The sequence below is a fragment of the Oryza sativa genome, chromosome 9 (genome assembly GCF_034140825.1).
Source record: "Oryza sativa Japonica Group chromosome 9, ASM3414082v1".
Taxonomy (NCBI): Eukaryota; Viridiplantae; Streptophyta; class Magnoliopsida; order Poales; family Poaceae; genus Oryza; species Oryza sativa.
The window spans coordinates 8,470,501-8,497,951 of record NC_089043.1 but is presented as its reverse complement, the minus strand read 5'-3'; the positions used below and the strand labels follow the sequence as shown (position 1 = coordinate 8,497,951).

General features: G+C 44.7%; 2 pseudogenes; one reads left to right on the top strand and one right to left on the bottom strand.

Annotated features, from left to right (window-relative positions):
• Positions 1-14,612: 14,612 nt before the first annotated feature.
• On the bottom strand, positions 14,613-15,408 carry LOC4346526 (bidirectional sugar transporter SWEET7b-like; annotated as a pseudogene).
• Positions 15,409-17,854: 2,446 nt separating this feature from the next.
• On the top strand, positions 17,855-25,769 carry LOC136351857 (uncharacterized; annotated as a pseudogene).
• Positions 25,770-27,451: the final 1,682 nt, after the last annotated feature.

Genomic DNA, 27,451 nt, shown 5'->3' with positions numbered 1-27,451 from the left:
AAGACAGCTTTCAAGAAATGAAGAAAAGGTTGACCACTACCCCAGTTCTCACCTTGCCAGATATCCGAAAAGATTTCGAGATCTTCTGTGATGCATCAAGACAAGGCTTAGGATGTGTCCTAATGCAAGAACGAAAGGTTGTGGCCTATGCATCCAGGCAGCTCAGGCCTCATGAAGTCAACTATCCCACCCATGATCTCGAGTTGGCAGCCGTGGTTCATGCTCTTAAGATCTGAAGGCACTATTTAAATCGAGAGTAGATGTGAAGTATACACCGATCACAAAAGTCTTAAGTACATCTTCACTCAGACCGAGTTAAATATGAGGCAGAGAAGATGGTTGGAACTAATCAAGGATTACGATCTTGGAATTCATTACCACCCCGGTAAAGCTAATGTGGTCGCTGATGCGCTAAGTCGCAAGACCTATTGCAATGTAGCTCAAATATGGCCTGACCAAGATCGCCTGTGCAGAGAATTGGAGAAGTTAAGGCTGACCATGGTACAGTCAGGTGTCCCTGCCAGCTTGACAGTGTAGCCTACCCTAGAATCGCAAATCCGGGAAGCTCAGAAAGATGACGAAGGGATAAAAGAATTAATAAAAAGAATACAGGAGAAGAAGGGCACCGATTTCTCCATAGATGATCAAGGCACAGTTTGGTGCGGTCCACGCATCTGTGTACCGGCCAAGAAGGAGTTAAGAGATCTCATTCTAAAGGAAGCTCATGAGTCCGCCTACTCCATTCATCCAGGAAGTACGAAGATGTACCAGGATATCAAGGCATACTTCTGGTGGGCTGGAATGAAGCGAGATGTCGCAGAATACGTAGCCCTGTGTGACATTTGCCAAAGAGTCAAGGCAGAGCATCAGAGGCCAGCTGGTCTGCTGTAACCCCTACCAATTCCCGAGTGGAAATGGGAAGAGATTGGAATGGATTTCATCACCGGTTTGCCAAGAACCCCTAGCGGGTACGACTCCATCTGGGTAATCGTGGATCGACTCACGAAATCAACTCATTTCGTGCCAGTGAAAACCACCTTTGATGGAAAGAAACTAGCAGAACTCTACATGACCCATGTCGTATGTAGATTTGGCTGTCCTAAGAAGATTGTGTCAGACCGAGGCACTCAGTTCACCTCAAGGTTCTGGAAGCAGTTGCATGAAGCTCTCAGAACCGATCTAAATTTTAGTACAGCTTACCATCAGCAGACCGATGGTCAGACAGAAAGGGTGAACCAAATCCTAGAAGACATGCTACGTGCGTGTGCCCTGGATTTCGAAGGCACTTGGGATCGTTGTTTGCCGTATGCTGAGTTCTCATACAACAACAGTTATCAGGCCAGCATTCAGATGTCGCCGAATGAGGCAATGTTCGGAAGAAAGTGTTGCACTCCCTTGTGCTGGAATGAGGTGGGCGAAGCGCTGGTATTCGGTCCTGACATGCTCAAGGCAGCAGAAGAACAAGTTAAGCTGATCCGAGAACGTTTAAAGACAGCGCAGAACCGTCAGAAGATTTACGCTGACAATCGGAGGCGTGACCTTGAGTTCGAAAAAGGAGATCATGTGTACCTGCGGGTATCATCTCTCCATGGTATGAGGAGGTTTGGGATGTCCGGCAAGTTAGCACCCCGCTACATCGGCCCCTACCTCATAACCGCCAGACGTGGCGAAGTGGCTTATCAGCTTGAGTTACCTGAAGGTCTCGCAGATGTGCACAACGTGTTCCACGTGTCTCAATTGAAGAAGTGTCTCCGTATTCCAGAAGAACAAGTCCCCCTGGGTAATATCAAGCTGGAAAAGAACCTGACCTACCAGGAAAGGCCGATCAAGGTTCTTGAAGAGGCAGAACGTCAGACCCGAAGGAAGACCATCAAGTTCTACAAGGTCCAATGGAGCAATCATTCTGAAGATGAGGCAACCTGGGAACGAGAAGATCTTCTCCGCGCCGAGTTCCCGGAGCTGCTCCCTTAGGTGCTGAATCTCGCGGTCGAGATTCTTGTTAGGGGGGTTGGTCTGTAACGTCCGTTCCGTCGTGGCGCCTAGCGGGAAAACTATCTCTTAAAAACCCTATTTGCGAAATCCGTTTCTTTGCTTGTTGTCTAGTGTCCGTGCCATCTCAGATCTCAAATCCCCGATCTATCGTCAAGTTCAATCCCGAATCCAAATCCTTCCCAAATGAAATCCCTCCGCAAAAGTCTATTTAGCCTCCCTCGAGTTCGATGGGCCGAATCCCTCTCGGCCCATCTCCCCCTCCCTCCCCGGCTCTCTCTCTCTCTCTCTCTCTCCCTCTCTCTCTCTCTCTCTCTCTCTCCCCGCTTAGCCCGTAAGCCGCGTCGAGCTCTCCCTCTCCACTCTCGCGGCCGTTCCCTCCGATGCCGCCCAAATCGCCGCGCCGCCCGCGCGCGCGCGCGCGCCGTGGTGGCCGACCGGCCAGTCGCCGCCGCCGTCAGCGCCTGCCGCGCCTGCCCCGCGTCTGCCACCCGTGTCGCCGCTCCACTCCAAACCGCCCCGCCGTCATCACCGTCATCATCGACTCGGCCCCGCCTCTCCCCGCGCGTGCCTCCAAGGGACGGAGGCAGAGCTCCCCCCCCTCTGCCGAGTCGCCCTCTCTCCCTCCTCCTTTTCCCCAAAGCGGCAAGGAGGCAAGCCCTCTTTCTCTCCCCCTTTTTCCCTTTTCCCTCCCGCCGGCGTCATCCTCCCCCCTCCTGTCGCCGTTTTGGCCGCGAGCGCCGAGCGCCATCTCGCTCCCTTGACCGCCCAAGGTCGGTTCCAAACCAACATCGCCGCCCTATAAACCCAAGCGCCTCCCTTCCTCTTTCCCCTCCCAATCTTCCCCGTTTCTCGCCCGCGCCATTGCTGTCTCTCTTGCCGGCCGCCGCCGTCGCGTGTGCCGGAGGAGCCGGTGCGCGTTAGGACGCGGAAGGGGACTCCGGGCGCTCGTCTTCTTCCTCTCCCCCGGCCCGAGGCCGGAGAGATCGCTCCCGTGCCGTCGTCTCATCGTCACTGCGCCCCATCACCCCCGCACGGTAGTGCCTCCCTCCATTCTCTCTCCTCGTTCCATCTCCTCCCCTTAGACTCGGTAGTACCACGAGTAGCCCCCCCGTAGCTAGCCGGCGCCGCCCCGACTGCTGCTGTCGCTCGCCGTGTCCTCGCCGCCGTCGCCGCCCGAGCTCGGAAGCGCCTCTCGTCGCCGTCCTTCCTCGATGCGATTCCTCCTAATCCGGCGCAAGGGGTGGGTTCCCGTAGCCGCGTAGATGCTCTCGCCGCCGGGAATCGGCCCCTCGTGACCTCATCGCCGTTTCCCCCTTCTCCCGCCGTCGGTTGCCGCCGCCGCAATCTGCCGCCGTCGAGCATCCCCCGGCGAATCCGAGCCATTGGCTCGTCTCCCCTCGTCCTATGCAACATCCTGGTGTGCTCGCCTTCGCCTGTATCGCCATGGTTCACTCCGCCGCTGTCGTCCGCCGTCCGTTCCGGCCGGCGTCGTCGTCTACCTCCCGCCGGCCCGCGTGGCAGCCACGTAGGCGCCACGTCGGCGCCACCTCGGCCGCGACCGGGTCAAGCAGACCCCGGTCTGCCGCTTCCCTCCGCCCCCTCGCGCTCGCGGTCCACCGCGAGCCGAGAGGCTGCGCGTGGGCCCGCCGCACCACATCCTCCGCGAACCGCGCGCATGCGCCGCGCCTCCCTCCCCAAACCCTAGCACGCCCCGCGTGCACCTCGCTCACGGTGAGCCGAGTCGCCGACAAGCGGGTCCCACACGGGACCACGCGGGATGGACCCGGCCCACCGGCTCTCTCTCTCCCCTCCCCGCCCGCGTGCGCGCCTTGGGCCGCCTTCTTGGGCCGGCCGGCCCATTAAGCTCGGCCGAGCCGCCCCATTCTCTCGGGCCGCGCTCTAGCCGCCTGAGGGAAGTCTCCTTCTTTTCTTTTCTTTTCTTTTTCAAAAAGGAATTAAATAAATCCTTTTCCTTTAGACCAAAAATCCAATAATCTTAGAAAATCAATATCTTCCCAACCGTAAGTCCGTTTGACTCCGTTTAACTTCCAAAATTCCTCAAATCTCGAGATCTATCTAATGGCACGCTTAGAGGTCAATAATAGGGCTTTAATTTCGCCATTTGCTGAGTTGTCCCGTTTCACGTGTAGTTTCGGAGCCCGAAGACCCGTAGTGCGAAGATTTCGAGGATCAAGCTCAAGATCTCGAGCGAGGCAAGCCACCTTTGAACATCTTGAGCCTATATTTGAACTTAATTATGTTGCTTGAAAAATATTATGCATTGATAGGATCGCACTTAGTCTGCTTGTCCCGTCTGCAAGGCAGATTGGCGGACCTACCTAATTTGTTGCATTTGACCCTTCCATTGTAATTGTTATACCATGTTCCCTTGTACCCACCTAGTTGCGCCTCAGTAATCGTGCACTCTGCACGGGTATCGACGGTCGCCTTCAAACTTAAAATCTGAGAAACATCTTGGGTAAAACTTGGGTTTTACAAAAGACTTGAAAAACCCGACACCTGGGTCGGTGCTTGCGAACTAAATGAATTTCCAAAACCGCAGACCGGGGAACATATCGGGTGTACAGTTTCCCGCTCTTGCACTTAAGGACCGTTTCCTTGGAATTTCATCCAAACATAAGACAAGTACGACCACATGGGTGGAATGGGACACCCCTGGCTGAGTAACTAGCTTATCGGGGGAGCCATGATGCTAAGAGACATGTGGATTCGCCGAGGTGGTGTCGGGGAGGACCCCTGGGCTTCCTGGCACAGTATGGTCTGGGACCTAATCTGGTGTTGGTCTGGGACCCCTCTCGTTGGCATATGGTGAACCTGTGTCGGCTTTCAAAATGCCTTGTCATGAAAGCCTTAAGGTCTCTAGTCGTGGCCGTTCTGCACGGGCTGGATGATCCGGGTTAGTAATGTCGTGTGAGTAAAGTATACCCCCTCTGCAGAGGTTATTAAAACTGTTCGAACAGCCGTGCCCACGGTCATGGGCGGATGTGAGGTGATTCCTAGCGTAGTTTTGTTTGACTACTGCCTTGTGAAATTTGCTGTTGTGGAATGGGTTTGATGTTTGGAAAATCTGCGGCTGATGGGATCAGCCAGGCCCCTGGTGGCCGTTTGAAAGTTGTTGGCTGGGTGCCAATCTTGATCAATTTAAAAGACTGAAACATTGCACATACTCCAACCGGACGAGACGCACTGTCTCATCCGTGTCGTTTGAGAAGCACTCCCTTAGTTGTTTCAGAAAAGAGTTTAAATAAAATCAATCGCAAAAAAAAATAGCGGCCTTTCCTTGAAGCCTGCATTAAACACTTATTTTCCATGGCTTGCTGAGTACTCCTGTACTCACCCTTGCTCTATATAAATAATCCCCCCAGTTGCTGAAGAAGATGAAGCGGATCCCGCTGACGAGGAGTTCTTCCAGGAGCAAGCCGGCTACGATGAGTTTTAGAGTTTCGGCCTAGTTCCCAAGTCGCGCCTGTGATGTTTGGTCCAAGTCTTAGCTTCCGCTTCCCTTTTGTAATGCAGTTGTGAGCTCGGGATCTGTCCGCAGCCCAACATGACTGTACTCCTACTCTATAATAAAGAGATCTCTGTTGCTGTGATATTCTGTCTTCCTGTGATACCAGCACTGTTTCCTGGGACTGGTATCGATTAACAGGTTAATTTGGAGCGTCATGGGCTAGTTCCGGTCGGGACTAGTTCGGGGCGTGACATGCGGTCCTCCGCTCGCCGTGGGCGAAGCACCTGCGCCAGTCACGCGCGGCTCTGCTGCCTCTGCTGGCCGCGCGCGGCACCGCCGCCTTGCCGAGCCGGTGCCTCGATGGGGACCCACATGCATTCGCGCGGAGGGGTTCGCCGTGTCGCGCCTGGGTGGGAGGCGACGTAGCCTTGCGCGGCCGGTGGAGTCGCATGTGGCGGAGCCGACAGAGCCGACGCACGTAGGCCGGCGCGCGCATGCCGGTGAGCAGAGGCGGCGGAGCTCGATGCAGAGGTAGAGAGGAGAAAATATGGTTTTTAATTTTATTTTTATACATATGACTGACATGTGGGATCCCTATCGACACGTAGGCGCCACCGTGGCATGCCACGTCATCGGATGGACCTACATAACACCCCAGACAAGTTCGAGGACCCAAAAATGCATTTTGAGAGTTCAGAGACCTAGATGACGTACCCGTATAAGTTTAGGGACCGCTGGTGCACTTTACTCTTTTGACAATATGCGCGCAGCATACCCCCAATGCCATCATATTTTTCTTATTTTGTTACATAAGATACTTTTTGTTATAAAGTCCTTGTTTTTAGCAATTTGAAACCTACAGCACGCTTTTGTGGCCTTTTAACTGGCTTCTTTCTTATAAGGGTTAGAGGCTGATAGGTGTTAATTTAATATGCATGGTTGGCCTAGTGTTACGTGACTATTTTTTATAAAGTCACAAAAATGCTTTAGGCTATGCACATAAATTTGATTATAAACATGATTGGCTTAAAACTGTGTGATATATATTTATTTAATGGCGGATGGTAAATCACTCGGGTATTAGTACTCGGGGTTAAACACCACGTATGCCGGCATTTGATATATAACTATTTGGTTAAATATACGTGCATTTGATATATAACCATTTTGTTAAATAATTTTTAGTCTTTGACTATATTTTGACTATTTGTTTAGTTGTATTTTGACTAATGACATAATCGGGGGTTTCATCTAATTAGATATATCTAGTTGATGCACCTATTAGTGTTGGTATTTCTTATAATCATAAATAAATCCGCAAGCGCACAGATACAATTGTAGCATTTCACCTAGGAGTATTTCAATGGAATCGTTTTTATATTTCCACGGGGAAGGCGGCAAAAATAGAGTTCATTTATTCATTAAATCGAACTATTATTACTTTACCATGATCTGAACATGGGTTAATTAATAATATGATATAAGGGCAGTGCGACACATATGAGATTCATTTATAATAATACACTAGGTAGTGAAGAAGAACTATATGAAGCTAAGGTTCATATGTACTTCTATATTTCTAATGTTTAGTTTACACTTAACACAAATATGCTTACAAGGCTAGAACTTAGTTCTAGGCACCCAGGTACTACCGAGAGACTACTCTCTGCTGGTCTACCAGTGTGTTTATGACATTTTACGAACTCTTACATCATACCCGGATAAGGAGGAATATAAAGGATGGACAAGGCTGTCACCACCTGCCGCCTACCTCACTTTTTGTGGGGCATACCTGCATCCAACGGTATTTAACTAATCTAAGCACCACGCTTATGTTAATAAATAATATCACTAATTCCCCCAGGACTCCCACCCTTTGGATGGACAAGTTAGAACTTGTGCAATCCGTTATCATTGGACAGTTGCTGTAGCATAGATCAACTAGCCTAATCAGCTGAAGCATATAAATGGAGTATAATTTATTCACAGAACACACAACTAATGAATATATTAACTATGAACACAATATAATAAAAAAGATAATTCCTTTATTGCAGCTTTAGCCTTACCAAAAGAGTAAAGTACTAAAGAAAAACCGAAATCTCCAAGAAGACTATAGGATCAAAGACTATTCTAAGATTAACTCTACTACTACAAGACAGAATACAATGTGGAATGGGAGAATTACTCCTTGAAATGTGTATTGAGAGTGAGGGAGTGATATCCTTTTATAGCTGCTTATGAAAGTTGGGAAGGTCGGTAACTTCCAACCGTCATTGAGGAGCCACCAGGAAGCAACACATGGAGGGTGGAGATGAGGGACACTATTGTCGGTTCGATCGAACCAAGGGTTCGGTTGAACCCTCGGCTGATGTGACCTTCAAGTATAGGCATACAACCAAGCATGAGAAATATAAAACAATACCAAAGAATGCATTGGATGAATGGAGGATCAACAAGATATTCATGTCCAATGAGTTTTGGAATCCAATTCGGCCTCTGGATACAACACTGACTTCAAACGGACCTAGCGTCTTCATGTCAACTCCGATTTGAGTGATCTTGAACTTGATGGAAAGCTTATCTTGCCGCCTTTGAAATGCATCTAGTCTCGTATCCAAATTCTTTCCGAGTCAACAGAGATCGTCAAAACAAGGCAGTGCTGTTGCTGAAACCAAACTTGGGCGTTAGGGCTTGTAATCGACTAGGCCCAAGGCTTGTAATGGACTAGGCCCATCTTGGAAGAGCCTCTCTCCACCACCATGAACCAGAACCTATGTCTAGATTTATTTTTTTTATAAATAGCTTTGTACACCCTAAAAAACATTGGAGTTTTTTTTAGTTGAATTTTGCCAAGTGCCGTTCACCTTCTCTAGTCCTTGCTCGGTTAGTCGACGGCTATAGATTCAGAGCCCCCAATAGTTGATGTGTTGATTTGTCGGGTCGGTTAGATCTACCACTTCAATGGCAACTATTACTTTATGCTTAATTACCTATTCACAATATTTAGATTGCATCTTATCTTGTTCTTGCAGTGTTCTCTCGTTTGCATTGCAGGGATCATCAACCGCGCGTCACGGTTAGTACGACATTGCCCTGGACTTGTTTTGGTTGGTAGACACGTCTTAAACGTCGCACTCGATCAAAACGTAAGTTATCCCCTTACCAGAAGATTGGACCACGAGAGAGAGCCTCATCATCGGCACTGCATGTCTCAACCGCCTTACCAGAGGCTGCCATGTGGCCCCTTATGGTGGTTGAGGATGTGTTGGCCCCACTACAAGTCGGTTTGAGCTGACTTGTGGACCAATCAATCCGTGTGCTCGCACGTGATTTGCTAGAAGTGTGTTTGCTTGCATGCCGGCTCATTACTCCTTCACTTTAGTGTTTAATTCTTGCATCCACATTATTTCTCCAAAACAAGTGGAACTACATTATTTATAAATGATATGCATGTAAGAAATGTTAGTTCTCTCTTTATTTTGTAGTGATAGTTGGCGGTCAAAATTTGTACTTAGCGATCGTCAATAGTGTGCCCTCCACAGCCTCTTGTAAATGTTATAGTAGCAAGGTTGCAGAGGAAAAGCATACGGGAATATATGTTAAGCATGTCGAAGCACTCAGCTTTTGCTTAAACAAACTTGGAAGAAAATTATTTCTCAACTATGAAGGTCTCAGGGGCTGCTGTGAAAATTATGGGTACGCCATGTCCCCATACCTATTTGTCCTGCATATCTGACTGATTATAGGAGGTGGGCCAGTTTCATATATATTATGTAGTTTCATATATATTATGTAATAGACTAGAACTTGGGTGTAATGTTGCCTTGGTTCCTACAATTAAATTAATTTACAAGTAAATTAAGTATGGGAAATAAAGTAACATGGCTGGATTTAATTTTTGTTAAATTCTCCATGATTAATTACACTGAAATTTTTATCGGAATTTTCAGAGCTTAATTGTTATTTTGTTATAATACAAACATCATTTTAGCATTTATTTAAATAAAAATATTCATTTCTCTCTGGTCCATTTTCAGCCTATTTTCTTCCTCAGCCCGCATTCGAGCCAGCCCGCTTTCCTCCCTTCTCCCCTCCACCTCAGCCTGCAAGTGCACGTCAGGCCGAACAAGCAACCGGAAGTCTAATTGGCGTCCCCCTACTCCTCTCACTGCTGCATGGGCCCATCGCTACAGTATCGTCCCCTACCTCCTAGAGTCCGTCGGTTGCCCGACGCCACCTCAAGCCATCTCCTCCATGAAATCCAGCCATATCCTTGCAGATAATTCATAATTGATTGAGGAGTTTCGATTTTTATCTCATCATGTTTTCGTTTCCTCAAAAACAGAGCAAATCCGCTTCGTATTGAGCTCGGAATTAAGACCTATCCTAAACAAGCAAACCGAGTTTAGTTCATTTGGCTTAAAAAAAGCGTACCGTGTGGATGACGACGACGACGCACGAGAATTGTTCCGAGAGCCTTACATATTTTTAATTAGGTAGATAGATCTACAAAATCGACACTAATAAAAATATTTGACCTTGGAGGAGAGAAAATAAACTAGCAGCTGTGATTTCGTTATTGGGTAAAAATATTTGACCGTGAAGTTATTGGCTACTGGATTTGGAATCCGGACACTTGTCTGGATTGTTGGCTTTGTACAGCAGCATAGGCCAGAGACGAATTGGTCAGACAGCGTAATTTCAAGTGGTGTGTTTTAGTATAGGAAAAAGTACGTATTACACTCCCGAACTATTGAGGTCAACCTCAATAGTTTAGGGACCTCGATAGTTCAGGGGTGTAATTCGTACTTTTTTCCTTTAGTTTATGGCAAGTCTGCAATAACCGTCTTGCCTCTGTTTTTGACTAAGTACCTGGGTGAGATCGATTCATATGCAAACGGCCGGGGTTCCAGCCATAGCATCCAATTAATTTATTGTCAAAAGTGCTTTCCAGTTCACTCATGTATACTTCGAAATCTAAAAACTTAGCCAGGGATATTAGGTATTTGTTTTATAATAACTAGGAAGAAAACCTGCGCATTTGTGCGGACGTTTTTAATATTTTCTATGATGATCTACACCATAAAATAGTCCTTAAATTTTCATTATTAATTATCTCATTATTATAGAACAAAAAAAAGAGCTATATATGTTGTTAAATATGTGATGAACTTGGATCTATCAGATATCAAATAATAAGGATACATATGATGTTTACTTATAAACCACGGTTGTTGCTCCTAGTTATATGCAAATCCTACACCACCACTCCAGTCACCTCTCAGAATAAATATAAAGTATTTCCAAAGCACCATTAATTTCTTCTATAATATATTATCAACAAATAAGAATTTAATATCTTGTATAATTACTTTGTTTGCATCCACTTAGCTGCTCAAGCTACTCACATACACAACAAATCAAGGCCCCACATTGTGCACCTTATTTTTCTCCAATACCTTGTAGTAATGGCTCTAACGTATATAAACACACCAGCTTCACCATCACCATGCTTCTCACTTCAGCACTTACACACCCACTCAAGCTGACCATATATACACAACTAAAGGGCTCCCGCATTAGCTAGTCTGGGTGAGAATCACTGTTGAAACACCTATATATCCTTATCAATTTGTTTTTTTAGTTTATAAAGATTAGATCTAATAGTTGGAAATAACGTGTGTTGACTGATTTAAGTGACAACCAAGAAGAGTATGTTTTTATTTTTCTTAGAATTTCTAAAATTTTCTATAATTTATTAGAATGTCATGTGGTGGTTTAGGAGCATTTGTAATAGTCTTGGGAGTATTTACAGCTAGTTAAATGGACTTTTGGTATATAATAGATTTATGAATATATAAATTTGGGTGATTTTTACTTATATTTTTAATCATATTTTAAACTTATGATCCTTCTCGCAAAAATCTATTTGGGATTGCTCTGAAATTTGGTTATGATTTTGTTTGTAATGATCCTTAAAACACATAAACTCTAAATTAAAATTCACCAGAATTGTGGAATCTTAAATTTATGACAAAATTATTTTTTAACGGTAGAGTTAGTTCCTATGCAATTCTTTGTTAATACAAAATAGATCGAGTTGATACTTTGGCAATTTCATTGCCATGAATGCCTAGCTTGCACAACGCCTGGCATGCCAAAACTTTTCTATCATTTGCTGGAGTCCAATGTAATTCTTTGTCAGTACAAAGTAGAGTTGATGCTTAGGCTATGGCCACATTGTGCTCAGACTTCTAATTTGTTAGGCCTCAAAATAAATCTCAGGAGAGCTAAGAATGCTAATGCCATTGACAGTGTTGACCATATTAGACAAAGTTACTCCGACAAATATTGTCTTTTTTATATGATATAGGCATGCTCTCTCTGCTAGAAAATTATGCTTTTCATATGAATTTTTATTAATTCTTGTCCCCATCGACGACCACGTATAGCCTTGGAAATATCCTAATGGACCTTTCTAGCACTCCCTTTGGTCCATGTTTTCATAGCACATAAGTTAAAAATCTAATGCGTGCCACTTGAGTTAATTAATGACGATTTCCCTACTCCCTGTTTTTGTTAGTATGCTTATATACTACGACGATATCTTTATTCATTTACTATATATTTATAATTTTAGAATATAAAGATGGAGTTTTGTTAATCCAGGTGAGGGGGAGGGGGAATGGGATGGTACTTTGTTTTTCATAGTTTTTCTTTAAATATAGATCTGATGGCTGGAATAATGGTTCTTTTAGAATTTCTATATTTTGTAATTAATTTTTAAGATGATACATAGCGGCTTATAAGAGTAGAATGATATATGTAATGGCTGAAAATAATATGTCAGCTGATTTAAGTGTAAAATGATAGTTGGATGTTTTGCTTTCTTTTTCCCATAGAATTTCAAGGACATTTCTTAATTTTTAAAATGTGACGGATGATGGCTTGCATCCTATATGATATTTAATGTACATATTTATATGTAGAATGGTTTAAGATGGTATAGTTATTGTCAATTTTTTATATTGTTTAATGACTGCCACGCTAGGGTCTATGTCCGAACGTATTTCAGTTTTTTCTTCACCTGGCAAAATATATGCAATACCGATCTTGATGTATTTATTTAATTACAAATAAAAATAGTACAAATGAATTTAGTGCTGTATATACATTAAGAATTAAGAATCATGATTATTTAGCTATTTAAAATTTAAACTATTTTGTAATAAGTTGTTAGAAAATAGGAGAAAAAGGGAGGGCATATGAAATACGTTGCACATATGTACGTACCCTCCGTCCAAAAAAAAAAAGTCCAATCCTAGCTATGAACCTAGACACACATGTGTTCAGATTTATAGCCAAAGTTTGGGTTTTTTTAGATAGACTAGTAAGGAAAGGGTACAAATTCTGCAAGACAAATCTAATAAGCCCATACGTTGGATTGAGTATCTATTCCTTTAAAATCAATCTAATGGTCAAAAATAATGGGCCCACTGATTTAAGTGAAAATCAATGGTGAGATGTTTTTCTCTTTTCTAGGATTTTTTCTAATTTATTAGAGCGCCACGTGACGACTTAGGAGCGTTTGCAGAGCACCACGTGGCAACTTAAGAGCGTTTATAAAAAGTTTAATGGACTTTTAGTATATAATAGAAGATTAAGAGCATTTATAGAAAGTTCAATGGATTTTTAGTATATAATAGATAGATAGATAGATGGATACACATGAAAGCATCCTGGGCACAACCGTGTTTTTAAAATCATAGGCGTGTCGAAAGCTGATACAAATGTGACGATAAAGAAACATATATTCCCTTCATCCCATAAAAAGCTAACCTCGCATTAGAATGTGATATATACTCTATATCCAGATTCGTTGTACTAGAATATGTCTCGTTCTAGTACGAGATTCACGACTGCCTATGGAGTTAGTGTAACATTTGCTAAGGCGCATCATCCCAACATAGTTGTAGTCGGATCGCCAACGTCGTTCCATCCAATCGATTTATCCTCTCATGGACATCAAGTGGTGTCAGAGCTTCGTTGCTCGATGAGATGTTTCTTGTTTCATATTTTTTTCTCTACCTACAGTATAGAAAAAGCCAAAAAATAACATACTCGTGATCCAAGACAAACTTGAGCGTTTTTACTAGTTTCTGCTCAGCCTTAGTTTATGGAGTTCTCAGTTACTTCATTGTGTCAAGTTACTAGTCTTAGCGTTTAGTCGTATAGAGTTTTGAGTTCTTGTCACGTTCATCACCACTGTCATCACCTTTGCCGCCATCACCACCATCACAGATATGTTCCTTTGCCTTTGAGTCTGCCGTCATCAAAAGAAACCCTAATTCGAGTACCTTTCCTTAAAGAATATATTGAGAGGGAAGAGGAGGATGGTTACACTTATAGGCAAGCCTAGACGAACCTGTAAATATCAATTTTTCATGCGGCCGCTCAAGAGATGTGTCTGCGAAAATATACTTTATTTTCAGAAACGGGCTTGTTAAGAGGCTCATATGTAAAAATTGATTTTTTATGGTATTTAAGGTCCATACGTAACCTTCAGTGGCCCTCGTCCGGAAAAAAAAAACTTTCTGTAGCTGTGTGTGGACGTTACATCATCCAGATAAGATCAAACATTTTATTTATAGGTTAAAGTACCATCAGTTTAATGGATTTACTTACTGTGAATAAGGTAAAGCCACAGCGGGCGATTGCTACGACCTCGCAGCGTTAGGTCCAACGGACTCAAAGAATTTCTGTAAGAACTGCCTTTCTTTGTTTTTTTTTTGCTGTGTTTTTAATAAAATTGGCAATTTAATGGGAAAAATGTTATCATACCTCGAAGGTGTTTCCCCTGTTTCTTCTATGTGAGCTAATCTTTTAGAAAAAGAAAAAAAAGACAACACAATATGAGATAAACACGAAATTTTGGGAATTTCAGATTGAAATTATGGAACCCGTTCGACAAATCAGAATTACATGATATAATATATTATTATAACAGCTAAAAACATTGGTTCGTGAAAAAAATTGCTAAAAACATCCGGGCAACAACATATAGAAAGTTAATAACCATGCCTTAATTAGACAGTCAGTTTGATCTACGTTGAAACTCATAATTAAGCTCGATCGCTAAGTTAGCTTATGGCTGGATAGTGATATCGATGGTGACATGGCTGGCAGTGCTGCCGTTGAGGTCGTTGTCCTTGCTGATAGGGCCGACGCTGGTGTCCTTGGCGACAGGGGTGACGGTTGGCAGCTCGAGGTTCTTGTTCTGCTTTTTGGGTGTGGTCCGGTAGTAGATGACATAGAGGATGAGCTGCACGGCAGCGAAGAGCACGCCAAGACCATTAGGGATGGTGATGAAGATGTCGAAGCGGATGAGCGTGTATGATGTCCAGTAGAGGCCGTTGAGGAAGCTCACCACCGATAGTAGCAGTGGCATGTACTCCACGCTCTTCGTCTTCACAACCTGACTCATGACGGTGAGTGGTGAGGAGTACATGATGGTGTCAAAGATGACGCAGAGGATGCCGACGATCAAGGAGCGTCTTTGATGGGTGTGCACGCCTAAGAGTACGCCAAGCGCCACCGCCGCCATGAAGAGAGCCTCCGCCGCTAGCACCACTTCCATCTTCTTCTTGTTCTTCTTGTCGGAGAAGAGGAAGAAGATGGTGAGATAGACAGGTCTCGATGACAAGGCCAATGCCGTTGATGGTGACGACGAGGATGCTGTTGGGGTGGACGATGGGGAGACCGTAAAAGTCCCAGAGCATACAGTTGAGCAGTGTGGCCAGGTACGGGTCTGTCTTGAAGTCCTATACGTTCTTATTCTTGATGATTTGCCAGAAGGTGGGGACCGGCGAGAGGAAGAGGCCAAAGGAGATGACGTTGCCGACGATGCCCACCACGTTGCGGATCATGTCCGGGGACACCATCTCGCTGGCGCTGAGATTGCTCGCTCGAATCGTTGGTGATCCTTGTCGCGGCTAAACGAAACGAAACGAAATAACGACTTAATTTGTGAACTGATGATTCTGGTGGAACGTACGTACTGTTCGTGCTGGTTTGGTAGCTCGTTGAAGCAGCGGAGCTCTGGATATATACCGCGTACGTACGTCCGAGCTACTCTGGAATCTGGATAGAATCGGTTTCGGAGTCACGCGACGATCGAACTACTCGGAATCGGACTAAGAAAACAGATCAGCTCGCTCGGACTCGGTCTCCGAGAGCGAGGCCAAGGCGCTCGGACGTATCCACTTGTACGCTTGCAGTTTAGTGAACACTGACAGACAAGATGGCAAAGCCCTGAAGCCCACGACGTGAAATTCTGGGACTGTCTTCGTACGTATTGTATGTACTAGCGACATTCATTTTTGGTACAAAAGTTTGCCATTATATTTGAAAGGTTTAGCAAATCACCAAACATGGAAAACTCACGTGCATCAGTGGCTCAGTGCATAACTAGGGAAATAGTTTTGTTGCATTTGAAAGTTCATTCCCGAATTTTGGGTGATAATGCGGCCTTACAAAATAAATCCAATTCCAAAGCATTCACACCCTTTTATTATTTTTGGCTAAAAGATGTTTGGGTTACACTAATAGCACTGCGGTTATTTTGGTCATTTGTGTGTTATGCAATTTAAATTCTGATAAGGTTAATGAAAGTGCATCTAGGCCCCTAATGATTTTGGTGATTAATTACAATGCGATTAGAGAGGACTAACATTTTTATTTAAGCAAATATGAAGGTTGTTATGTCCTCAATGAGTTAGTGTAATGCATATCCCGCCGAATACGTTGATGTGATGTGATGCGGCAAATGAACAAATGGTATTTTGGACGTTTTTGTTTCCTTGAGTTAATAGGAAAGCCGCACTATTAAGAGGGATGATGCATTGACATACGAGGAGTGATCAAAGTGCTCAAAATCTATTTTTAAAAAGTGTTTCTCCTCAGTTTGGTGTGTTCTGGATTTTTTCGGAGTTTTCCGAAACTCATTTTCGGACTTTCCGAAAACACACAGAACCAGATTTTCGCTTCTGGAAATTTTTGGATATATCCGAAAGTGATTTCCGGACATTCCAAAAATGACTGTGAAGGCAAAAGTGGTTCTGTATATTTTCGGACTTGTCCGAAACTGATTTTCGAATTTTCCGAAAATCATCAGTAGAGTCAATTTCGCTTCTGTATATTTTCGGACTTGTCCGAAAGTTATTTTCGGACTTTTCCGAGAACATCCAGAACGATGTTGTTGGTACTGGAAATTTTTGGACTTGTCCGAAAAGTTTTCGGAATGTCAGAAAAATCCTTCGTTGACTTTGCTGTTGGTGCTGAGCTGGAATTTTCGGACATGTCCGAAAATCTTTCGGAATATCCGAAAATCTCAATTATTGTGCATAACGGGCAGAATCTGGACTGTGGCTATAAATAGCCTCCTCCCTTCACTTGTGAGGGCTGCTGGTTCCATTCCAATCATTTGTGCCCTTGGCTTGCTCTCTCTCTCTAGCACTTTTGAGCCTTGCTTTCTTGTTTCCCCTCTCACCGGTGTTCGATTTGGATTTAGTGTGTGTGTGAGTTATGGATTCGAGTTTGTGTGAGTGCTTGTTGTTGACTTCGTGAAGATTTGTGAGCACTTGCATTATCTCCGGGAGTTCTTTGCTTCATTTGTTACTCTTGGAGGTTGAGGACTCTTAGGCGGCTAGGTGTCGCTCCCGAGCCACCGATCTACTTGTGGTTGGCCAGGAGAAGTTTGTGAAGGTCGGATCTCACCTCTGAAAGGGAAGAGATACCCTTAGTGGAAGGAGGAGTGCTTAGTGCAACCTCTTGAGGAAAGGGTTAGCTAAGACCCGGCTCTTAGTGAGCTCCTCAACGGAGAGTAGAATCCCCTCAAGGATTCGAACTTCGGGAACAACCTCGTGAGCTTCATCTTTGGTGAATTTACTTCCTCCCTCTCCACTAGCTTTGCTTGTTCGAGCCGCTATAGGTCTAGTTGCTGTTTGTGCTAGCATATTCTTGTTGTAGGCAACTAGATCTAGGATTTACTTTGCCATTTGTGCTGACTCCGAAAATTTTCGGATATATCCGAAAATTTCGGAAATATCCGAAAATTACTGCTTCCGCTTTTAATTGATTTTTGAATTAGCCTATTCACCCCCCCTCTAGGCCTAATTAATACTTTCAATTGGTATCAGAGCCTAATCTCCTAATTAGGCTTAACCGCTTGGAGAGATCATATCGGGCCAAGCTGGGGATGGGAACGATGGTGATAAGGGAGCTAAGATCCCTTATGACTATCCCTCTACATCTACATCTTATGTGAGTACCTATAGCGGCAAAGCTCCGTACTTCAATGGTACGGACTATGCCGCTTGGAAGCATAAGATGAAGATGCATTTGAAGTCTATTAACCCATATATTTGGAGAATAGTCGAAAAAGGCTATGTTTTGCAAAATCCCGAAGATCCCACCAAGGAGGACGACGAGAACGAGCACAAGAACGCTCAAGCCGCTAATGCAATACTTAGCGCCTTGAGTGGAAGTGAGTTCAACCGTGTGGATGGCATTGAGAGTGCCAAAGTGATTTGGGACACGCTTCGGAACTTGCATGAAGGCACGGATAGTGTTCGTGAGTCCAAGGGGCAATTTGAGAGATTTGTGATGTTAGATGGTGAGAGCCCAAGCGACATGTATGACCGGTTGAGCAAGATCGTCAATGAGATCAAGGGACTTGGCTCCAAGGACATGACCGATGAGGTTGTGGTCAAGAAGATGGTTTGAGCAATCACTCCAAGGAACTCTACCTTGGTGACCATCATTTGTGAGCGTCCGGACTACAAGACTCTCACACCTCATGATTTGCTTGGACGCATCCTTGCCTATGACATGCTCGTGCAAGAGTCCAAGGATGTCATCCAATACATCAACCAAAGCTCAACCGCAAGCATCAAGAAGGAAGACTTGGCTTTGAAGGCAAAGGAAGAAGAAGAAGAGAACCGCAAGAGCAAGAGCAAGGCGGAGATTGATGATGAAGAGATGGCTCTCTTCGTCAAGAAGTTCGGCAAGTTCAAGAGGCGAAGCGGCTTCTTCAAGGGAGGATCTTCCAAGCACTACTCCAACAAGTCAAGTGGAAGACACTCCGCAAGAGTGTGCTACGTTTGCAAAGAGCCTGGGCACTTCATTGCGGATTGCCCCCACCTCAAGGATGGTTCCCACATCAAGGAAGATAAGAAGAAGAGTGAGAAGAAGGATGAGAAGAAGGAGAAGCACAAGCATAGCAAGAGGGAACATTATGGCCAAGCTCACCTTGGGATGATCTTCGGCTTCAACTCCGAGTCAAGCTCAAGTGATGAAGAAGGAGTCGCCACGTTTGCCGTCAAGCCTTCATCACCACCGAGACTCTTCGACTACTCAAGTGATGAGGATGCTCCCGTTTGCCTCATGGCAAAGGAGCCTAAGGTACCTTCTCCTCACAAGTCATTTAATGTTGATCTTGTTAGTGATGAGGAGGATGAGGTTGAGGATGAGGTTATGGATGATGAATTGTTCAAGTCCATAACTAAGGAATCCCTACCACACTTGAGTGAGTTGCTTGGGAGAATTGAGGACCAATATGCAACTCTTAAGAGGCAAGAGACTTTGCTCATTCGTGAGAAAGAGCGGTCTCATAAACTCAAGAGTGAGCTTGCTAAGGAGAGAGAGAAAAATGAGGCATTGGTACGGCTTTACAAGCAAACCAAAGAGTCTCATGCTAATCTTGAGGTGGCGAACGCTCAACTTCAAGAGAGAGTGGATGGCTTGGACAAAGCATACCTCACTCTTGAAGAGAAGTTCGAAACCTTAAAAAATAGTGTCTCTCTCCCTAGCGAGCCATCTTGTTCCAAAATTGTCCCAAGCAATGAACCATGTGTGAGATGCAAAGATATTGATATTGAAGCTTGTGCTACTAACTCTATTTCCTTGAGTACTTTGCAAAAGCAAAATGAGAAGCTTATGGGACTCCTTCACAATGGCCTACTTAAGTGCCATATGGGTAGTAAGGCCCTAAAGGACTACCTAGGCTATCAAAGGGACAACTTCAACCATGAGGGTCTTGGGTATATTCCTCCACCAAAAGGAAAGGTGGACAAAAGTGTGATGATCAAGAGGCCCCAAGGTCTTAGCAATTTTGTTAAGGCCAAAAGTATCCTTCCTAATGATTATGCTTCACATTGTTCTTTTGATGCATCTTATATTCTTAGGAAGAATACTAGTGGTCGTGTTGTTGCTAAGTATGTAGGCCCAAGGGGCAAGAATATTTCTATCAAGAGAGTACTTTGGGTGCCTAAGGCACTTGTTACTAACATGAGAGGACCCAAGCAAGTATGGGTACCTAAAATTAGAAATTGATCTCTTGTAGGAATATGTCTCCGGTGGAAGAAGTTGGGTGATTGATAGTGGATGCACAAATCACATGACCGGAGAAGAATCAATGTTTTCAACTCTTGATCCAAATGGCACTTCACAAGATAACATAGTTTTCGGGGACGATGGAAAGGGAAAGGTTATGGGATTGGGTAAGATTGCAATCTCTAATGATCTTTCCATTGCCAATGTTCTCTTGGTAAAATCTCTAAACTACAATCTTTTGTCCGTTTCTCAATTATGTTCTATGGGTTACAATTGTCTTTTTACCGATGTTGGTGTGACCGTCTATAGAAGGAATGATTCCTCGGTAGTCTTTGAGGGTGTCCTCAAGGGAAAGCTTTACCTTGTGGATTTTTCCTCAAGTACAGCCAAACATGAGACATGCATAGTGGCTAAGTCCAACACGGGGTGGCTTTGGCATCGGAGGCTAGCCCATGTTGGTATGAGGAATCTTCACAAGATTCTAAAGCACGATCACATCCTTGGACTAACAAATGTTCAATTTGAGAAAGATAGGGTGTGTAGCGCATGTCAAGCCGGCAAACAAATTGGAGCACATCACCCCGTCAAGAATGTGATGACCACTACAAGACCATTGGAGCTTCTCCACATGGACATCTTCAGACCAATTGCTTATCTAAGCATTGGAGGTAACAAATATGGTCTTGTTATTGTTGATGACTTTTCACGCTTCACGTGGGTGTTCTTTTTGCATGACAAGAGTGAGATACAAGCTATCTTCAAGAAGTTTGCAAGAAGAGCACAAAACGAGTTCGACCTCAAGATCATGAACATTCGAAGCGACAACGGCAAGGAGTTTAAGAACACGTGCATCGAGAGTTTCCTTGATGAAGAAGGTATCAAGCACGAGTTCTCGGCTCCATATTCACCTCAACAAAATGGAGTAGCCGAGAGGAAGAATAGGACTCTCATTAAGATGGCGAGGACCATGTTGGATGAGTACAAGACATCGGACCGTTTTTGGGCCGAAGCCGTCAACACCGCATGCCATGCCATCAACCGCCTTTATCTTCACCGCCTTCTTAAGAAGATTCCCTATGAGCTTTTTACTGGTAACAAACCAAATGTCTCTTACTTTCATGTTTTCGGTAGTAAGTGTTACATTCTTAATAGGAAGGCTAGATCCTCTAAGTTCGCTCCTAAAGTGGATGAGGGATTCTTGCTTGGGTATGGGTCAAATGAATGCGCATACCGCGTTTTCAACAAATCCTCCGGTATTGTTGAGATCGCGCGTGATGTGACATTTGACGAAACTAATGGTTCTCAAGTAGAGCAAGTTGACTCACATGTGTTAGGTGAAGAGGAGGATCCGAGCGAAGCAATCAAAAGATTGGCTCTTGGGGACGTACGTCCTAGGGAGCCACAACAAGGAGCCTCTTCCTCAACACAAGTGGAGCCACCTACATCAACCCAAACCGACGATCCCTCTATCTCAAGCTTGGATCAAGGTGAAGAAGGCGAGCAAGTGCCACCCTCACCGATCAAGTTAGCTCGCCCAAGAATCCACCAAAGTATCCAAAGAGATCATCCCACCGACAACATCTTAGAGACATCAACAAGGTAGTATACACTCGTTCTCGTATTGCAAATTTTTGTGAGCATTACTCGTTTGTGTCTTCTCTTGAACCTCTAAGGGTGGAACAAGCTCTTAATGATCCGGATTGGGTGATGGCGATGCAAGAGGAGTTGAACAATTTCACCCGGAATGAAGTGTGGACTTTGGTGGAGCGACCTCGGCAAAATGTGATTGGCACAAAGTGGATCTTCCGCAACAAGCAAGACGAGGCCGGGGTCATAATAAGGAACAAGGTGAGGTTAGTGGCGCAAGGGTTCACCCAAATCGAAGGATTAGATTTCGGTGAAACTTTTGCGCCGGTAGCTAGACTTGAGTCGATTCGCATATTGCTTGCTTTTGCTACTAACCTCAATTTTAAGCTATATCAAATGGATGTCAAAAGCGCCTTCCTCAACGGGCCTATCAACGAGTTGGTATACGTGGAGGAACCACCGGGCTTCGAGGATCCGAAGTATCCCAACCACGTGTACAAGCTCCACGAGGCACTCTACGGGCTTAAGCAAGCCCCTAGAGCTTGGTATGAGTGTCTTCGCAATTTTCTTGTGAAAAACGGCTTTGAAATCGGGAAAGCCGATTCAACCCTTTTTACTAAAAGACATGATAATGATATTTTTGTGTGCCAAATATATGTCGATGACATTATATTTGGTTCTACTAACAAGTCTTTTAGTGAAGAGTTTAGTAGGATGATGACCAAACGTTTTGAGATGTTCATGATGGGTGAATTGAAGTTCTTCCTCGGCCTTCAAATCAAGCAACTCAAGGAAGGAACTTTCATTTGCCAAACAAAGTATTTGAAGGACATGCTTAAGAAGTTTGGGATGGAGAACGCCAAGCCAATCCACACTCCCATGCCATCAAATAGCCACCTCAACCTCAACGCGCAAGGTAAAGACGTCGATCAAAAGGTATACCGTTCTATCATTGGCTCACTTCTTTACCTTTGTGCATCTAGGCCCGATATTATGCTTAGTGTGTGCATGTGTGCAAGATTTCAAGCCGCTCCGAAGGAGTGTCACCTTGTGGCCGTGAAGAGAATTCTTAGATATTTAGTGCACACACCTAACCTTGGTCTTTGGTATCCTAAGGGAGCGAGGTTTGATCTCATTGGCTATGCCGATGCGGATTATGCCGGGTGCAAAGTGGATAGGAAAAGCACATCGGGTACTTGCCAATTCTTGGGTAGGTCCCTTGTTTCTTGGTCTTCCAAGAAGCAAAACTCTGTCGCCCTATCCACCGCCGAAGTGGAATATGTTTTGGCGGGGAGTTGTTGTGCTCAACTTCTTTGGATGAAGCAAACCTTGAGAGACTATGGCCTCAATGTATCCAAAATCCCACTCCTATGTGACAATGAGAGCGCCATTAAGATAGCCAACAACCCCGTTCAACACTCCCGAACCAAACATATCGATATTCGCCACCATTTTTTGAGAGATCATTCCACAAGAGGCGACATAGACATCTAACATGTGAGAACCGACAACAATTGGCGGATATCTTTACCAAGCCTCTAGATGAAGCTTGGTTTTGTGAGTTGAGGAGTGAACTAAATATTTTGGATTCTCGGAATGTGGCTTGATCTATTGCATGCATGTTTGCTTGGTAGAATAGGTTTGCATACCACTTTGTGACAAAATGGTCATTCAATTCATGGATGGACACTAGTCATTTTTTTGTGGAGATTTTGAATCTATGTGTATGGGGATCTCATTTTTCAATGAATTTTGGTCCTAGCACAACTTAAAATAGATTCACACATTCCCTCTCTCGAGGGTGAATTATCTTGTCTCATGGTAATTCCCTGTCTTTTGATCCCTTGGATCGTCCATTTGACTTGTGGCTATTGTTTTGTGTGACTGATTGTGTGCTAGTCACAAGTTCAAATGGAGCCTCTAGTGCTCGACCATCCCTTCCTTCCTAAATCCTATCAAAAATCTTTGTAAAAATTGTTTTTGTCAAAATTCCCGGTGCTTGTCCCTTGCAAAATTCCTTTTAAATGTTTGAAAAATAGTTTCATCAAAATTCTCGGCGAAATCTCTTTGCAAAACTGTGTTTTCCAGGAATTTTCAGACTTTCCGAAAAATTTTCGGACATTTCGAAAATCTCTGTCCTGTCGCTGTTTCAATTGCTGCAATCCCAGGATTTTTCGAACTTTCCGAAAAAAATTTCGGACATATCCGAAAAACATCAGAACCATGCGCAACTCTTCTATATCCTTTCGGACATATCCGAAAATTTTCGGAAATATCCGAAAATCTCGGGGTCCTTATATATCACACTGTGGACTCCCTTCCCTCTCCTTTCCACTTCTTTTCCCCACGGGTTGACTCCCTCCTCCCTCCCCACCGGCGACCCCATGGCGACCTCCTCTCCGGCGACCTCCCATGACTCCCCTCCTCTCCAACCTCGAGGGAGCACGTTTGAGGCACTTCTTGGGCCCTACATTGTCAATCTTCGCCGCGTTCTTCACGTGTTCTTCGCGTTCTTGAGGTATTTGCCCTAAAATCAAATCCCTAGATTCCTCAAGTTTTATCTTGTGATTTCCTTTGGTGGAGATGTTCCCCTAGTGCCATAGGCCCTGCAGATTCAGTTTCCCAAATTTTTGTTGGCGGATTTGTGCGGCATCTGAGTTATAGGGTTCGGCCGGATTTTTTCGGATATATCCGAAAATTCCTGGCCGACCCCTATCACTTCGGATTTGCATGATTCTTGCCCTCACTCACTTGTTTCTTGCCTCTTTGGCTTCCATACCTGATTCCTTGTATCTCTATTATTTGAAGGATGCCTCCCCGCAAGCAAACCTCCCACAAGTCGAAGCACCTGAGGGATCGCTCTCCCACTCCATCCTCTCATGATGATTCGGACAGTGATTGGTCCGGTGGAGAGGATACGGTTCCTCAGGTTGCGCGGGTGGCTCGACGGTCTACTCAAGCTCATGGTGGTGGTGGTGGTGATGGTGAGGGCTCCTCTCGTCAACCGCAAACGCTGCCGCGCCAACCCAATGTCCCCATTGGGCCTCTCCGCATTCATATCCCCGAGAGGGATCCGACGGTGATTCGCCAAGTGTATGATTGGCGGCGCAAGTCTGAGGTTGTTGCTCCTCGTCGGGATGAGCATCCGCGCTCCCCTCGCCGCACCGCCACGGATCCGCGGTTTTGGACCCTCTTTCAGCAAGACTTTTATGAGTCTGTGATTAAGTCCAAAGCTCATCCCACTGTTCCCATGCAATGGATCAATTGGGAGGAGTTGCAGGCACACAATGATCCGGTGATTGACTCTGTGATTGCCAATTGTGATCTCATGGGTATCCGCTCCTTCATGACGTTGCAGCAAAATTGGTGCAACGAGGTCATTGCTCAGTTTTATGCCACCATCTACTTTGATCGTTATCGTGCCATGCACTGGATGACTCAGGGGTCCTGGTATTCTGTTTCTTATCAGCAGTTGGCTGAGATCTAGGGCTTCGGTCTTCGTTCTTTGCTCAACCTTGATGACCTTCATAATCTTCAAATTCCTGCCAACACAGAATTGCTTCCCCTTTACACTCCAAATGATCCAAATGTGGTGTTGGGCAAGGTCGACGGCCTCAAGCCGTACTTTGCCTACTTGAACCGGATGTTTCGCCGGTCTTTTCTGCCTAAGGATGGTGATGCTAGCAGCATTAACCACCTCTCTAGGACCATGCTTCTCCGGTTTGATCCCCCTCCTCATCGCTTCCATGTCTATCACTTTGTGTGGGAGGAAATCCGCATGGCTTCAATTCAGTACAAGAAGGGGTTGGTCTATGCCCCTCACATTATGCGGATGATCGAGACTGTGACTCAGCTCCAGTTTCGCCATGATGTGACTCATTCTCAGCTTCACTTGCGCCTTCTTAAGGCCCCCCGCTCCTCAGCTACTCGGGACATACCCTCCTCTTCCACTCAGCCGCCTCCTGCTCCTGAGCGCCCTGCCTCTGTGGCTCGTCGTGAGCCGTCTCCCTTATTTCGTATTTTGCGGAGTCTTTTTGGTCTTTGCTCCGCGGAGGCCAAAAAGAACCGCCGATTGCGGAATTCGGTGAAGAAAACGGCTCGTGATGTCAAGTTCCTCAAGGCAAGGTATTATGAGGACCACCACATTGATATCCCTCTTTCTCCTCCGGATTTCGAGGCCGAGCCCAATGAGCCAGAGGATGAAGCGATTGAGGATCCTTTTGCTGGGTTGCCTTCTGACTTCGACTTCTTTGGATATGGCCATGGCTATAGCTATCCTCCTCCACCACCTCCAGAGGATCCTCCTCAGGCACCCTTCGCTTGAGTCGTCATCTCATCGTCCTCTCTTTTTGGTGTCTTGATGCCAAAGGGGGAGACTATCTATCATGGCTTTTTATCTGTATGAGACTATTGTGTTTTTTAATGTTAAGTTTAAAGCTTTGTAAGACTATTGTTTTATTATGAATGCTTGTGATGTAATGGATCATTTTATCTTTTAATGTGGTGCAATGCCTTATCCTCTTTATATGGTGCTTGTGATGAGATGTAATTATTCCTTTGCATGCGATGTGTTGGATGTAATGAGCATATGTGATATATTTGTTCTCTTGTGAGTTTCAATGTGGATTCAATAATTTAGGGGGAGCTCTCCACCTGCTTTTATGCACACTCTTAGGAGGAGCTTCCACTGAAACTTTGCACCAAAAAAACCTTAAATTATATTCATTCTCTCTTGTGTTCTAATCGTATTGTCATCAATCACCAAAAAGGGGGAGATTGAAAGTGCCTCTAGGCCCCTAATGATTTTGGTGATTAATTACAATGCGATTAGAGAGGACTAACATTTTTATTTAAGCAAATGTGAAGGTTGTCATGTCCGCAATGAGTTAGCGTAATGCATATCCCGCCGAATACGTTGATGTGATGTGATGCGGCAAATGAGCAAATGGTATTTTGTACGTTTTCGTTTCCTTGAGTTAATAGGAAAGCCGCACTATTAAGAGGGATGATGCATTGACATACGAGGAGTGATCAAAGTGCTCAAAATCTATTTTTAAAAAGTGTTTCTCCTCAGTTTGGTGTGTTCTGGATTTTTTCGGAGTTTTCCGAAACTCATTTTCGGACTTTCCGAAAACACACAGAACCAGATTTTTGCTTCTGGAAATTTTCGGATATATCCGAAAATGATTTTCGGACTTTCCGAAAATGACTGCGAAGGCAAAAGTGGTTCTGTATATTTTCGAACTTGTCCGAAACTGATTTTTAGATTTTTCGAAAATCATCAGTAGAGTCAATTTCGCTTCTGTATATTTTCGGACTTGTCTGAAAGTTATTTTCGGACTTTTCTGAGAACATTCAGAACGATGTTGTTGGTACTGGAAATTTTCGGACTTGTCCGAAAAGTTTTCGGAATGTCCGAAAATCCTTCGTTGACTTTGCTGTTGGTGCTGAGCTGGAATTTTCAGACTTGTCCGAAAATCTTTCGGAATATCCGAAAATCTCAATTATCGTGCATAACAGGCAGAATTTGGGATGTGGCTATAAATGGCCTCCTCCCATCACTTGTGAGGGCTGCTGGTTCCATTCCAACCATTTGTGCTCTTGGCTTGCTCTCTCTCTCTAGCACTTTTGAGCCTTGCTTTCTTGTTTCCCCTCTCACCGGTGTTCGATTTGGATTTGGTGTGTGTGTGAGAGTTGTGGATTCGAGTTTGTGTGAGTGCTTGTTGTTGACTTCGTGAAGATTTGTGAGCACTTGCATCATCTCCAGGAGTTCTTTGCTTCATTTGTTACTCTTGGAGGTTGAGGACTCCTAGGCGGCTAGATGTCGCTCCCGAGCCACCGATCTACTTGTGGTTAGCCGGGTGAAGTTTGTGAAGGTCGGATCTCACCTCTGAAAGGGAACAGATACCCTTAGTAGAAGGAGGAGTGCTTAGTGCAACCTCTTGAGGAAAGGGTTAGCTAAGACCCTGCTCTTAGTGAGCTCCTCAACGGAGAGTAGAATCCCCT